We start from the raw sequence: 17,933 nt of genomic DNA on the forward strand, positions 1-17,933 counted from the left end.
AGAAGACATTCTAAAAGCTTTTGTGATCCTTAGAAATTGGGTTTGAAACCAATATGTTTTTGTATAGTTGATAGAATTTATAAGATACTATGTATCAATGTACTGATGAACAGACTTAGGTATGATTGTGACCATTTGTTACATAGTGGACAACTTTTACCAGACATTAGGTATAAAAATATTGATTATTAGATTTAGGTTTGAATCTTGTTTCTTAAATTATAAGGGCATGCAGAAAGTTGGTGTAATCTGTAGGGTGGAACCATGAACGCTGATCTAGGCACACAGTTAACATTTAGTTAGGATAATAAGGTAGGAACATGTATTAGCAGGCTGGAGGGAAAGGTGGACCCATTCTGAAATGCAACATCTAGTTAAGAGTTTTACCAAATAATGTCAATTTTCTGAACATTAGAACACAAACTGTTGAGGTTATTAAGAAGTTTTTGTGTTGGCACAAGCCCATTGAACCTTCAATGGCTTTATGAATGGACTTTTCTCAAAACAGAAATGTCTTGAGAAAAGTGACTATGGGACAGTAAACCCTAACTCAATGAGCACTTAAAGGCCATATGCAGTGGAAAGTGTTCCAATACAGCAGCCCTCATAATATCATTGTGCAGTAGAATTTAAATAAACTGCCTAAAACTCAAAGGAGTATTTCCTCAGTGACAAACACAACGCTTCCCCACAGTGCTCACATGCACCATTTGTCAAACGTCATTATGCACACCGTGTTGATGATGTTAGGTCAGAAGTGTGGGTTTCTGTGCTTCAACCAGTCTTGTCTGATAAAGAAAGAAAAAGAAAGAAAGAAGAGAAGAAAATGACATCAAGGAGTCAGAGTTCCGCTGTGGCAACCCCTAACCGGCAAAAAGCCGAAAGACTATACTTTTTTTTGTGGGAGGTAGAATGAGTACAGTAATTTTTAAATTTAAATGTTGGTCATTTTCTTATTTACTCAGTTTCATAGATTAGTACTAGGCTAACTGCCCCTGTGGGCCATTTTCAGCCTAGCCACTTACCCCATGTGAGAATCAAACCCTGCACCTTATGTTTGTAAGGTAAACACCTTAACCATTATGCCAACCTCCCACCCCAAAACAGAAAGTTTCCACCAACAACTTTACGTCATTCAGCAATACCCAATTTACAGGTGAACATCAATAAAGATTAACAGGATCAGCTCTGAAGTTGCTTTTTTACAACACTCCTATTTTCACATAACATTTTTACTTTATGTGAGAATAAGAGTAGATCTGCCCCAATCCACTTGAAAAAAGTGAACTGAAATGCAGATGCTGCATTTCATGTTGTTATGTTATACATGATGTTTAATGTGTGTGACTGATAATGCAATGTTCTACTGATGCTGACTGTATAAAATAGCAGAGGACAAGTGTGCTGTGATTAAATTGGTAAATCTTTCTGCTGATGCATTTGGTCAAGAAAAAAGCTTAACATCTGTCTGTTTTTTTCTTTTCATATCAGAGGAGGAATATGTAAAGAACTGATCTGTTGTTTATTCTTTGTTCTTGCCCCCAAATTATTGTGGTCTATCCCACCCAAATTAAAACAGGCCAAGAATATTGAAAGTGGAAGAAGAGATGTAGACACTCAGACATGAATTTTGAAAATGAAAAGGTGTGGAAGCTGAAACGCTTAAATCTTGAAATGATGATTTTCTGCTGAAAAGATCGAGATTAAAGGATTTGAAGTTCAAAAATATTTTCTGCAAATACATTTTTGACTTTTAAAAATAAAAATAAAATGGACGTTTTAAATTTTCTGCAAAACTGAGTATGAAAAATATCAAGTAGGAAAGATAGAATCTATTTGTGATTCAAATCTGAATAATTTTATGGAGTACAGTAAACAGATATTTTGATGTACTTTTCTTATGTTTTGTCTGAGACTGATTTTTTTTCTTTGTACTTGGAAATCTCTCTCACCTCTGTGGAATATTGTGAACCAGAGCTGCTGCTACTGTCACATTCTTTTTGTTTGCCGAGGACTGTTATTTTTTTTTTTTTTTTTTTGAGGACTGCTATTTTGACTTGTGGAAATTTTAATTTATTAAGGACATTTAACCAAGGATTTCTGGATAACAAACTTGTTGATTTTATATTTAAACTGAAGCTTCAGTCAGCTTCAGTAAATTATTAGAAACAACAACTGACTAACAAAGTTTAAATTTTTTCTGCCACCATGCTATCTGTATAGAACATTTTATTTTATTTTTCCCTCTGCAATTGCTATACTCCCAGGGATTCAGAAAAAGACCCAGATCTTGTGGTAGGAGCCAGTGTAAAAACTGGCTTTTTATGTAATATGGATATTTACGATTCAGAGAGATGTAAGCTGCAATGTAGAAAGACCTCTTATTGGCTAATTTCCATGTTTCTGAATTGCCTTTAACTACTGCAAGTGCAAATCAGCACTTTCCTGTGGCAGTTGACACTCCTGGCCCACGTATTACATTGACACAGATACTGACTCATTCACTCCATCACACACACACACACACACACACACACACACACACACACACACACACACACACACACACACACCTCATACCTGTCCCCAAGCTGTTAGGACATCCCCAGTATCTCTTTGTAAGTTCATGTTCCTGCTGTCATAAATCAGTGCTCTTTACAGTGTCAGTAATGCCAGTTCATGTCCCTGCTGTCATACGTCAGTGCTTTTTGCAGTAAGTTAGTAATGCCAGACCTTAGAGTTTCATTCTTACTAGTGTTCCTAATGTGCACCTCGATGCTAGATCTTTTGATCTATTAACTATTTGAGTCCACATAGTAATTTCAGCAGTCTTCTTGGTGTCATATGTGTTCCTTCTAGCTTTGTCCAGAAGCTTGCCTATACACCCATTCCTCTCAGCTGTCTGTATGTCTGTCCATGGTTTTACAGGACTTTCCTACTGCTGCCTTTTAAAGGTGCCTTGTCCCAGGTAAACTCACAAACTGTTGCAGTAGCTGAATCATGCCAGAACTTAAAATGTCATACTTCTTGTCATCCAAAAAACCCTGCTACACAAACAGATTAGTTAGCATAGTGGGTTATTATTACTGTTCACTGTGTCAGGGGTACAGAGTTCAAAACTGCTTTTCTTTTCAATGTTACTTTTCTTTCCCCAACAATTAAGCATAATTTTTTCAATGTTCTTGGTGTCTTTGGTGGAAGAGAGGAATGATATCCTCTATGAGGGGTGGGAGTACACAGGGTTTGAATCTTTTCAGTGTCTTCACAGTACACTACATAATGTATCCCCAATCCATATCTTTTTAAATGGCATTATCAAATGATGTTAACGTTATTTCTAGTATCTAGTGTTCCCCCTGATACACATCTTTTTTCCTCACTGCTAAGGCATAATTTTAAAGATCATGTGCAATGGAAAGACCGACTTACCACACTCGTCACCCATAGTAGCCCTCATAATATTGCCGATTGTGTATTAGAATTTAAATAAACCTTCCAAAAATTCTGAATGAATAAAAACTTATTTTACCATAAAAATACAATATTTGCCCACACTTCTTTAATGCACTTTTTGTCCAACATCCTCACAGACAGCATGCTGATGATGTAAGGTGGGGTTCAAGGGTATTTGCTTCCTCCGGTTCTGCTTGACAAAAGAAAAGATAAGAAAACTGACATTAAAGAGTAATATTTAAGGAATACGCATAAATTCCTTAAATACTAAAGTTCATGTGCCCAGCACTATAACTGCCTTTTGGGGGAAGGTCCTTGGCTCTCATACCCTGCAAGGCTCCATAGCCATAGTAGAAGTTCAAAGTTAAAAATAAAAAAGGTTAAGTAATCACATCATACCCATTTCCCATTTAACCTGTATATTGCTCTGTTAGGGGAAAAGGCCATAGTAAACAAGTTCTTAAATGTAAAAGGTGATTGTTTTCTTATTACTCAGTAAAGATAGCAGAAAGCAAAACAAGACATTTCCGCCACTGACTTTACAACATCCAGTAATGCCCATTACAGGTGTACATCAATAAAGAATCACAGGATCGGTTGTGAAGCTGCATGCGTGTAACACACTTATTTTCACATAAACACATTATTTTATGTGAAAATAGGCATAAAACTGCCACCTAGTCACAAAAAAACTTCTCGAAAAAGGCAATTTTGCCATGTTGCACATTATCTTTAAAGAGTTATACATGATGTCTAGGATTTCCCTCCAGTGTTGGAGGATTTGCACTGTAGTCTAGAGAAGTGCAGAGGAATGACAGCCCCCAACCAACACACATGCATGTACACATACACACACGCACACACACAGCTCCATCCGCCATAATTACCTATTCCCACTTATACACACACTCAAACACACACATGCGCTCACACACACATACACATGAGTGGTCAGGTTACTTTACACAGCTGAGCAATTCAGAGAAATGGGGGGCAGGAGCATATTGCTAACTACCATATTCTTCTCCACAGAATGCCTCATTAGCATGTAGTATGGCCACAGCGACAGACCACCATGATGCTGCAGAACTTTGTGCTAAACAGCTAAAGTATCATTGTAGGGCTGTCTCTGCATATAAAATGTTTACAACAAGGTACACACTCCATGTACACCTAGAGGTAATCTTCCTGAATCAGCCCCACTGTCTTCTATAAATAATTAGAGGTATTTATACAATTTTCCTTTGTTCATTTGTAAATGCTTGTCAACAGTGGCTTAGTTTCTAATGAATAGTATCCTCAAAGTACTGGGGTGGATGTTGGTAGATACTCTTTAAGAAGTCATACTGCTTGGCTAACATCTATTATAACTTAATGTCTGATAGGGCATTGGAAGAGTGTTCAGTATTTAAGATCTTGGCATTAGATTAGTAATCTGATGTCTTGTACCATGAATACCGGAAAAGGGTACTGTCACTGGAAAACATTCCAGAGCACCTCCTGGGAAACACTGAATAAGTATGCAACAAAATAATTTGCTTAAGTCTCATTTGCTGTTGGTAAGATTGCACTAGAATGTGAACATGTTGGAATCTGTCAAGTATGTCTAAGGTAAAACATTTACAGACTGAAAACAGCTGAAAGCTGTAAGAATGCCAGACTTGTAAATCTTGTTGGTAAAATCCTGGAAAGTCTGCAATTATAATTCCCATGTAGTGGGAGGCTGGCATAATGGTTAAGGTGTTTACTTTACAAGCACAACATACAGGGTTTGATTCTCACAGGGGGCATAATTGGTTAGACTTGGGGCAGTTAGCCTAGTAATAATCTATTAACCTAATTCTATTTAGAAATGTAAAGCTTATTTAGGTGTGACAAGTGTCATTTATAGCCCCAAATAGTACATATTTCCCCTAAGCTTTACAGAACAGACACTACTTATACACATAATAAATGCCTGTTTTATGGATTCAAGCTCTTAAACTCCCTATACTTCACATTGGTTGTGGCTGCTGCAGTAAGATTCAAACCACATCTATCCATGACATTAATCTGTAACAGTGTGACAGAAGTTAAGGTCAATATTCCTGTTTCTGACAAATTTGGTGACAACAGTGGTGAAATTCAAACCCACAATGTTTGTGTCACACATATTTTAAGCGGAAAATACAATAAAATGTATAAGTATATGTACCCATAATATATAAAGTCCAGGGGAGTATAGCTTATATTAAATGTCATGGTGAAAACCTTGGCAGATTGATAGAGTCCACCTTTTTGTTTTATTGTAGGAATATAGATTGAAGATTTATTTTACTAAATAGTTTTATCAAGAGGTAAAGTCTTCTATGTGCCTATCATTTTTATTCTATGCCCGATAAAACTATTGAATACATTTTTTTTCTAAGTAGGTGTTAGATTACACAGAAATAAATCAAGTTTTATCATTGACTGAAACAGCATATACCCACATGGTATTACTTTAAAAACAATAACTTTCAGCTATGCATTGTCACCTTTAGTCCTATACTTTAGTTGATTTCCTGAGCTTTTCTCAGGAAGAAACTTAAAAAGGTATACTTGGACAGCTGTGCAGGATGCAACTAAAGTAAGCTCAGATTCCATATTTGTGCAGAAGTGTAATAAACAAATACTGCTTTGAAATGGTTTCTGTTTTAGCAAAGATATTCTGGGGAAAGGTGTGTTCTGTTCAGGTGAAAGGTGAAGGGCCATTCACATATAGCCAGGATAACTTTAATTGTGGCAAGTCACCATTAATGCCCTATTTAAAGGCTGACTAAAAAACATGTGTTTTATAGAGATTTTAGTTTTGTTATGAGCATTTAGTACCAGAGCTCTCACTGTCTCACTAATCTGGATATGTGAATCCTTCTCCCATATCTGCTGTGGATAAATCAGTGTCATAATTTAAGTAAATGTTATTTGAAACTGTTTCTGTCTAAAGGACAGATGTTGTGATATGCTAGATTGAATACTAATAAAGATTAAGTATTCCAATGAAATCATATACATTTTTTATAATAGGGAATATAGGAAATAGTCCTTATGCAACAGAAATAAATAAAAAAATATAGAACAATGTCAACAAAATTTAGTGAAACCAGCTTTTAGTAGAACTAGAAACAAAGACAAGGCTGCAAAGTCTGCTAATACGCTTAGATAAGCGATCACATATAATTGTCATACTAACCAGATAAAAAATGTTGTAGAAACACATTGGCATATCCTAGAAGGTCTCATTTATGCTAAAATGGAGGATTATGTGGATAACATGCCTAACTTTTATTATAAAAGAACACAAAGCTTGAAGCAAAAACTTGGATATAAAGAGTAGCAAGTTTATAAGCATTATATGAATTATAGTCAGAGTAAAGGCACATCCCCATGTGCAAACAGTTTTTGTAAATTCATATATAGAAAGAATATTTTTATGCATTCCACCACAAAGAAAAAATACATCATATGCTAACTGTAATACAAAAAACTTGGTTTATATTGAGATATGTCGTGTACAATGCATTTTATATCAGTAAAATAAATTGCAAGTTAAATGAACAAATATGTGCCCATATCTCTGATATTAAGATAGGAGTACAGAAGAATGCCTTATGCAAACATATACTCAGTCAGTATAGGCAGGGAACACCTATTCAAATTTGTTGTTCTCCAATTAGTAATGTAGCATATTAACGGTGGAGATATTGTCACTGAGACTGAAAATGTTGAGTGTACATGGATAAATAAATTGCATGCTGATAGTCATGTAGGACTGAATGAACCTGTGTTGAAGTTAAAACAACAGAAAATATAATACATTAATGTTTTAAAAAGTTTTTATACATTTGAAGACTTTTATATACTCAGTCCCTGGGATTCAATAGCCTCCTTATAGGCTTCTTTCGAAGCCTACATTGAGTTTATATGTGTGCATAGTGATGCATGGTGAGCAGCAGAGTTCATTGCATATTCATGCCGCACACCACATTTAAATGTAAATGCAGATGTCATTCATTCTGTTATACCCATTATGAAAGGTCTACCTAAGATCCATAAAGACTCTCTCAAACCGCCCATGAGACCTATTGTTGCTGGTGGAGGCTGGGTAATGGAACCCCTATCTAAAGGACACTACTCATTTTTTAAAGGACTTGACTGACTTTCTACATAATTCAGATATTATTTCATGTTTGATGGTTACTTTAGATGTTAAGAATCTCTTTATGTCTATTCCCAATATTTATAATATTGAAGCCATAAGAGAAATTTTAACTATTGAATGTGTTTTTACTAGCAATACTATTAATTTAATTTGCATGTTTGTAGATTTGATTCTAGAAAATGTTTTTATATTTGACCAACAATTGTATTTGCAGAAATGGGGTGTCACAATGGGCACCACATGTGCCAACTCCTATGCTAACCTGATTATGCATTTTTGTGAGAACAAACGTCATTTTTGTGATGAATTTTCAGATTATATAAAGTTTTACAGAAATTTTGTGGATGGCATCTTTTTATTATGAATCCAGAAAAAGAAGTGAATTCCGCTAAAGAATGCTCAGCAGAACAAAAAACAATGTAAATATTGGAAGAACGTTGCACCACAGGTATTAGTATTTCATCTGAGTATTCAAAACTTGCTAAACAACCAAAATGGCAGAAAGACAGCTTCAAAACAACAGCTTCAACAACAGGCTTTTACCATGTTGAATCCACAATATATGAAATATAGAGCTTTGCTGTTGTAAAAGTCAAGTGGTGTTGTAACAATGGACAAGCGCTTTCAGCTTTTTCAAGCCTTCTTCAGAGAAAGTGCTTGTCCATTGTTTACATCAGAAGGGTTCTTCACTTTTATGTTAGTTTTTTCTGTTTTTATGACATCCACATGTTTTAAAGCTGTGGAATTGCAATGCCACTTGACTTTTACAACAGCAAAGCTCTACATTTCATATATTGTGGATTCAACATGGTAAAAGCCTGTTATTGAAGCTGTTGTTTTGAAGCTGTCTTTCTGCCATTTTGGTTGTTTAACAAATTTTGAATACTCAGATGAAATACTAATACCTGTGGTGCAACGCTCTTCCAATATTTACATCTTTTTATTATGGTCGGGGGGAGGATTTATTATGCAGGTTTGTTTCCAACTTAGAGTCTACCATCAATTTTTTTAAAATTCACCCTTAAGTACTCGCACTTGGAGATTGATTTCTTGGATGTCTTACTTAAAAGAGAGTTAAATGTAGATATCACCGCTTCTCTATATCGTAAAGAATGTTGGAGAAATGGGTTGTTAGTTAATGGGAGTATGCATCCTAGGCACATCTTCCCCGGTATTCTTAAGAGTTAATTCTGTAGAATATTTAGATTAGGCATTAGCGAGGTTGACCGAAAGAAAGAATTACACACACTCACAGGGTTACTTTATAACAGAGTTTATAGTGAAAAATTAGTAGACAAGATTCATGAGGAAACACTGGCCAATACAATGAACTCACTAAGAGATGTTGATAATGATACTCAGATTACAGCCATTGTTTCAACACTCTCCCAGGCATAGGGTATCCTTTATCACTAAGTATACCAATGATGTGAATGTAATATGCACCATTATAAATAATAATTGGCATATTTTAATAACAGATCAACAGACAACTGATATAGTCAGAGGCATACCTCCATTTACTTACAGGAATAATAGAAGCTTAAAACAACTATTATGTGACTGAAGATATCGTAGGATGCCCAGGGAGAACAGGTTGAGCACTTTTTCTTGTAGAACCTGTAAGGTTTATAAAGTTATATCTAAGCAACAAGAATTTATTCATCCCAATATGATGTTCAACTTTACAATGAGATTTTATGCTGACTGCACTACCACACACGTAATTTATTTAGCTACCTGCAATTTCTGCCCTTGCTTTTATGTGGGTAAAACCATTAAGAGACTGAGGGATAGGGTAAGCAGGTATTTGTATGAGATAAGAACTAAAAATATTAAGAATGCATTAGCCAAGCATATCATTGAGCAACCAGATCATAGTTTTAGTTTTAGGGTACTACAGCAGGTTACTGATACTATTGGGGGTGGTGATATAAATAACTACCTAGAATGAGCAGTTACACTGGATTTTGAAATTACAGGCTCACAGATATCCAGGTATCAGTGCTAATGTTAGCATAAAACCTGTTTTGAGTGGGCGTAAACCCAATGTGTAAAGAGAGATGGGATCTGTTTCATGTGCTGTTTTGTGATAGGAAGGTTTGATTTATAAAATGACTTTGTGTTAGTATTATGGTAGGCTCTGAAGAAGCCTGCAGTACATGAAAATGCTTATCCTTTTGTCTTTATTTTCATTTTTATTAAAGTATACTTCTACCATGGCTGCCCTACTGTTTTTTTAGTTATTTGTTCACTACTTTTCCATTTTTGGCATTTGGGTGTTGCTAACTGGTTTTCATTTGTTGTGCTACATGAATAATGCAGATTACATCTATCAGGGACCTGACATACAATTGGGGTTGGGTGCATATTGTGAAGCTGTGCAAACTCATTTGCCTGAATATGAGCGTAATCTCAGCAGAGGTTTTCAGCAAGTGGGGCACAGGTAAAGGATCCTGGACAACATTAAAAATGTAACAGATATGATGTAGCATTAACAACTCACAAAGGTCAGTTGCACACAGCTGGGATATTATTAATGTCCATTTAGATAAGTCCATGATGACATGTTGGTCTACCTCACAGATGAGGAGAGTCAGGATGTGAATATACATGCATACATCGAGTGCTGTCCCATGAAGTCAGGTGGGTCTATATAGATGTACACCCTTCTACAGTAACATAGCCCATGCAGGGGGTCCGTTGAAGTGTGTATTCAACCATATCTGGAAGGTGTATTTGCTGAATCACACTATAGGTGATCTGTGATATTGTCAGAGCCCATTGATTTTGTGTGATAGGCCTTGATGAAGGTAAAACGGTGCATACTGCCTATCTATAGCTGGCCTAGGGTTTTGGCAGAATCCCCCATGCGGGTATCATTTAGAAACTCTTCCAGCTTGGGATTACCTTTACATGATTATGTGGGTAACCAATTGGCTCACCAACAGAACACATACTGTGAAAGTTGGTGAATCAACATGTAGCAGTAGCACTGTTACCATTAGCATACACCAGAGATCTGTGATTGGTCCTTTACTGTTTGGATGTTCTCTTTTGCATGCACCTCATCAGACACATGCAGCAGCTGGAGAGAACACAGGGGTTTCTCACCAAGAAAACACAGGGCCTACAAACCATGCCATTATAGATTGAAAGCCATGTCACTTTAATCTGTATCTTATAGTATGAGATGACTTCTACCTGGCCTCCAGGACAGTGTCTGACCATGCCCTGGTGGGAATAGTGAATATCCACAAATCAGATATAGCTAATGACATCAGCAGTGTCTGTTGAGGAGAATATGGAAATAGTGTCCCGCATGTTGGTGTAAAAGGCCCACTGTAATGTCAAGCAAGAGCACAAACACACACACAGCCAGTTGACTACAGTGAGAATAGAACTCTTACCTATCTAAATACACAGGTTAAAAAACTCTATATTTAAGGCAAGTTCCACAGCTCAAGTCTGACTTGGAGTGTCTCAGACAGCACTTTATAGCTGAGGACATCAACAGTGTCTATTCAGGAGAATATGGTAAAAACAGTGTCCCACATGCTGGTGTAAAAGGCTGTATGTAATGTCAAGCAAGGGCACAAATACACACCAAGTTGATTGCAGTGAGAATAGAACTCCTACCTAGCTATGTATGCTGATTACATAACTCAGTACTTTATGCAAGCACCACAGCACAAGTCTGACTTTTATAAGACTGCAGGTCAACTTATAGTGGATGGCATCAGTAGTGCATGTTGAAGAGAAGATGGTGGAAGGCCTGCATGAAATGGATGTGTAGGCATATTTAAGTATTAAAATACTGTCAATCCATGGGATTGAAGTGGTAACTGTAGGATACACACTTCTCTTCTGGTTAGACACACAAACACACACAGTTTACTGCAGTGAGAACAGAACACCTGTCTATCTAAATGCACAGACTACAGAACTCAATACTTTACACAAGTGCCACAGCACAAATTTGACTTTTACAAGACTGAAGATCAACTTATAGTGGATGACATCAGTAGGGCATATTGGAGAGAAGATGTTGGGAAGCCTGCATGAAATGGATGTGCAAGTATCAAAATACTGTTGATTCATGGGATTGAAGGGGTAATTGTAGGATACACACTTTTGCTCTTCTGGCTAGACACAGACACACACACACACACACACACACACACACACACACACACACACACACACACACACACACACACACACACACACAACTCCAGTGAGAACAGATCTTCTACCTAAGTACACAGCCTACATAACTCAGTAATTTATGTAAGCACCATGGCACAAGTCTGACTTTTACAAGACTGCATGTCAACTTATAGTAGATGACATTAGCAGGACATGTTGGAGAGAATATGTTGGGAGGCCTGCATAGGTTCATCACTTCATAGGTTCATAGGAGGTTACTAGCCTGATGGCCCTAGGGTGTTTACATGTGAAAAGACAAGTACCCTTATTGTGCATAGTTAGATGGTCATTATTATAGTGATTTTGTGATCAGCACCAAATGGCCCTGTCGAAGAGGGATATAGGTGCCACCCCAGGGGTGAATTTACAATCACCCATCCAGTTGTCAAAGTTGCACTTGAATAGAGTCATTGAGGAGCACTGCTTCACATGCAGTGGGAGCCTATTTTAAAGGAGTGGTAATAGCTGCGAGATATATCTGTTTCCCCAGCATGTTCTGTTTATGTCATAGGCTAGGTTGAAATCCCTGCAGCAAGTCATTTTGTCCCATTTAATTCGCAGATGCCCAGCATTTCCAGTACAGCAGGGTCTGAGACTGCTCTGTAGGCCAGGTATAGGTCACCTCTCAGCAGCCTGCATGATACTGAGTACACTGACAGTTCTTTCAGTCTTTCCAAATATCTCATGCTTTGTAGGTCCTGCTTTCTCCTAGTCACAAATCTCTATGTTTTCTCCAGTTGTGTAGATGTGTGGTGAGGTACAGACTGAAGGGAGAATTGTACTGGTCTGATAAGGGTAGAGTACAGCAGAGGTATGACCTCCCTGGTCGTGGATGTGATGGTCTTATTTATGAGGTGCAAAATGTAGAATGTGTGTCTTACCACTATGGTCACATTGTGATTGAAGGGAAGAATGCTATCAACATGCGTTCCCATGGCTCACAACACTGTGTTTGAGTTTAGGGGGTGCTATGTATATCATATTTAGCAGGGGTACTGCATTGCCAAAGGGAACAATGAGACATATTTTGCTTTAAAGTTCAGTCCATGAGTTTGGCACCAATCATTTGTCTGTGTCAGCTCCTTCTGTAATATGTTAACATAGTTGGGTGACTCTATATGACTGCATCCAGTTAACAGTCATCTGCAAACTTGGTAAGCCACAGGCCATCAACTTTTGCCTAGACTTCAGATAAATACTTTCTAAACATTTGAAGGCCCAGCACAGATCATTGTAGTATTTCACTGGTAAGTGGTCTAGTGGTGGAGGTGCACTCCCCACCTTTGACAGTCTGTTGCTGAGCCAGTTGGCTATGCATCTGCTAATGTATGGATTAACTCCCAGATGGAAGACTTTTTCTGTGATACCTGAATGAGGTATAGTGTCAAAGGACTTGGGTAACTCACCATAGGTGGTATGTCCTGTTATCCCTCACCCAGGTCTTTGAAGTCAGTATCAAAGAAGTCCATAAGGTATAATAAGCAAGTGTGTTGAAGGTCACCTATGTCCCTGCAGATAGGTTCCATGCTGATTCCTTTCCTTGCCTTGCAGATAAGGCTTTGTAGGCTTATGGGTCAATAGTTCTAGTTCTGAATGTTATCAAATTGATGTGCATTGCATATCACACAAAATTTGATATTTATTTCTCTAGTGTAGGTGATATATATGTGGAGAAAGTACTGAGACACTGGGGTTGCAGTGCTTGGGGGAGACAACACATGGCTGTATTGTAAATATGTGACATATTGTTAGATAGGGCCTTCACTTTATGTTTACATGTGTAATTTCAAGTCATAGACAGGAAATGGGCAGTAAACAGCAGTAACAAATAATAATATTTGCTTTTCTGTAGCGTGGCGAGCAGCTGGTTTGCACAATGGTTAGCAAACTGTTTGTGCATATGAGATACACATTTTCAATACTTTCCATGTTTACAAGTAGTTAAGCAGTGCACAAATGTGAGCCACATTGCAAAAAGTCTGAGAGTTAGTACTGAGTCTATAAAACACACCTGCTGCTTCACTGACTCTGTCCCAATATGTATAAATGCATTGAGACTTTTCTTTTGAGCCCAGATGATACTGGGTTTGAATCCAGGTGTATCCAATACTTTTAAAGACTTTTAAATAAACATTCATCCTGCAATAACATGCATTATTTATAGTGCATGTGTTGCTGTTCATTGGCATACAACAGTGGGGTTAAGGGCATTGAGCAGAGGTAACTGCAGCATAGTACCATCTCTCTCTATCAGTGCACATTGATGCATGATGCAAAATTTCGCACATAGAACCCAAAAAGTGAAAGGATCCACTGCTTTTTTTGCTGTTTATGTGTGCTGTGTGTGATGATATTTTTGACCAGATTAAAGGTGTTAAAATGGGGTAAATAGGAAAGTGGTGAAATGGGGAACAAGCATGGGGAAAAACAAAGGGAATGCAACACAGGAATGTGCACTAGGGAAGTAGAAAAGAACCATAGCTATCAATTTATTTAACAGTATAAACTGAAATATGTGCAGAATATTAATTGAATGTGGACTGTCACCTCCAGAAATAGGGGTGACAACAACACAACAGTCATGTTGTATAGCTAACTGGACCAAACCAAGTGCATCAGTAAGACAAGTGTGTGAAATGGAGAGCTATTTATGGAATTATTTTTTTGTTCTTGTGGAAGATGTTCACATTTTCTTTTTAAATTCAGTAAGAGACTGCTGGGTAAAGGATGTAGGTATGTCTGGTCAGGTAAGTTGGTAGGTGAAGAAGCAAATGCAAACATAAAAGAAAAACAAGACAAGAGACAGTGATATGATGGACACAAAGTTAGGGGACACCATGATTAGGGTGAGGAAGCGGACAATGCAGGCTCATGGACATCAAGCTTGGATACAGTGAGAATTGCATCTTCACCCACTGGACTGTCGTCACTGCCCCATAACTCCTATGGTGGATGGAGTGCTTGACATCTCCTCCTCCTATGGACTTTGAGGGAGAGCAGCCTCACCATCTGGTGTAGGTGTACACCAATGTTACAGTGCATGACCCTACGCACCATCCGTGAAATCTCCCTGTGGGTTATGAAATCACCACCTGTGCCACTGCTCCCATAGGGTACCACTGCACTATCTTCTGGGGAAGTATCTGAAAGCACAGCTAGTGCAGGGGCAGCAGAGGCAGTGCTGACAAGTTGGCTCCAAGACATGCTGAGCATCAGTGTTGGAACTGGCGGAGCAGGGCAGGCTTATCCACTGGGGCTGACCTACCTCACTGTGCTGTGTAGCATTTAGGGATGTGGTATATAGGGATGACATGGAGACATTCTGATGACACAATAGAAAATAAAAAGAAAGAGATAAGGTTTGGGGTGAGAGAAAAATAGATAAAATTAGTACCATCATAAGTGAAATACAATACATTAATACAACTATACAACTCTTTTATACAATGCATTAATACAATTATAGAACTCTTATCTGAAGTATTACATTTAAGTATAGACTCTAACAGATGTACACTATACTACAGATTGTTAAAAGTAATGCTTGAGATTTGCACATATCGCACATATGTGCGTTTCAGTTACACAGATTACAGTTTACAGCAGGGCATTTATGCCACTGGTAAAACATTTTTAATTTAATGTAAATATTATTAAAGAAATAACAGTATTGTATAGTTGAGAACTGTGGTATTTGAAACCACAACCTCTAACTACAGTCTAATATTGAACTCTTACAATGGGTTTGTGCTACAGACTAATGCATTAATACTTGCTTTTACAGCTGGGATATACATGTTCAATTTCATACAACTCTATAAAAGACCAATGAAAGCTATATTTAACTTTTAATGTTACAATAACACATCTCTTCTGCTGCATACATACCACTTGCTTCCTCTCAATTTCTCCAGTTGAGCAATATGAGCCTGCCAATTGAACACACACACAGTGGCAGCTGGAAAATGAACAGAATAGCATTATGCATACCAGTCTTTCCTATATTTAGCTTTCTAAGTCTTACATGTACTCTCTTATTATCATACTAACACAGTTTTGGGATGTCCACAGTCTCAAATTCCTCCAAGCTTTCCAGTACATGAGATACCAGTGGCACTGGATACAGTCTGGGCCAAACAATTCCATGCCTCAGACTTGTACTGGGAGACAGAATAGTCCTCCTGCAGAAGCCTTTGGTCGCGATGCTTTACCAGTAATCCAATAAATATCCTGGAGTCCTGGACACCCCAACGTTGTGCCCTAAACCTGGCACATTCCCCTTTAACAACAGCCATGTCTACCAGCTGAACTAAAACTATGGAAACTGATGCTTTCCCGCCAATGCCAGTTATCATGTTTACTGGTAGTGCACAAACCAGAGCAACAGTGTCAACCACATTTGTACAATGTTAAGCAGAGAGCACAACTGCCAAACAGGGATTATTAAATAATTGAAACTGGAAGGTTAGTCTGACACTTGGCCTTAGTTTGAGGGGTGTGTACTGATGTAGCCTGGAAATATATATTGTAAATTGGAAGGTAACTGTTAGGTGAGTTAGGTTTGCAGACATGTACTGGAGGCATAATTGTAATGACCTGACACATTTTTACCTTTATACACCCAGCAAATTGATTTTTACACTGGGGTTCAATCCCAGACATAAGGGGCAAACATTTTCTTCCGCAGTGTTGATTTTTCATCTTTGCCACAGAAGAAATGCTGCTCAGACATAGTCAGGAATCATACATTAATACAGCTGGCAGTTTGGGCTGTTACACTTGTATATGTGTGACCTGACAAGTTTATTGGATAAAGATCCAGTTGTATATGTGTCTTAGGTGACTGTGAAGTCCATGTAAGTCCAGATAACAGAATTATACTTACAGAAATATAGCGCACAGTATAGTCTCAGTCATTCATCTGAAAACACAATAATGGGCCTCATCCCTCATACATATAATTCATATCAGCTCCTCTATCTAAAGTATTATAAGTGAAAGTGAATATAATGGGAAATAGAACAATAGTAAAAATCTAAGGAATATCCTGCATTAAAACCCAGGACCATGTGTATGGCAGTCCTACTCTTATACCTGTTGCATCAAGAATGTTGAAATAACACTTGTCTATTTTTCAGTTCATTGCTATAAACAAAAAAAAAAAGTTGCATACCCTGTATTAGAACTCAGGACCATCTGTACTCCAGCATAATACTTGCACTTGCTGCCATAGGATGAGTTGCATGACATTCCCTAATTTACTAATTATTCTTAAGGTCTCTGTGTTAACTTCTACGCAACACCTCTTACTGAATTTGTGTGGTACCCAAAAGAATTAATTGAATGCATACAGTTTTAATTATTGGCTGTCTGAGTCCTGTATGCAGATGTTCTGTCTGCTTCCTGGGTGGGTCAGTTGTCCAGTTTGTGAACTGCCTCTCTTCACTCAAAGAAGATAAGCACAGCCAAGCCTGACATTCTTTTCCCTCTGTTTCCTGTGACTGTACTAAGTGGCACATCACACAATAACTGCAAATCCCAAAAAGAAAAAAAGGACAAGTGGTTGAAATAAGATAAATCAATCTATGACATACACACTAGAAAATGTTGGTGCACATGAGATATTTCTACATAGGTCTGGATTTGAACGCTCACTCTAATGGAGCTTCAGAACAAAGGAAGGGTACCTTAGCCATCTTTGCCAAACAAACAGCTTTGCAGCAAGGATCTGAAAGCATTCTGCATACAACCAATTGCAACATCATCTACAGTACTATGAAACCATGCAACTATCTGTTCATTTATTATTTTTGGATGTAGTGCACTAAGTGATCACACAACCAGTATGACTATTTCTCTTAAATAGGCAGCTCTGTCTTATCTCTCTGTGTTTATCATTTTTCTCTTAAGTGACCAGCAATCTGAGACATACTATATCATTGTCCTTAAAATGTGTGAGCATATTAAATGACAATAATATCATATGCAGTTGCCAACAAATGAAGGGATGGTTGAATGTTAATGAACAGAACCTGTGAATTGTATGCTGCTTACTTGCATTTCCAACCTGACATTTATCACTTTGTAAGTC

The sequence above is a fragment of the Protopterus annectens genome, chromosome 1.part1 (assembly GCF_019279795.1).
Source record: "Protopterus annectens isolate FY-2018-M chromosome 1.part1, PAN1.0, whole genome shotgun sequence".
NCBI lineage: Eukaryota > Metazoa > Chordata > Ceratodontiformes > Protopteridae > Protopterus > Protopterus annectens.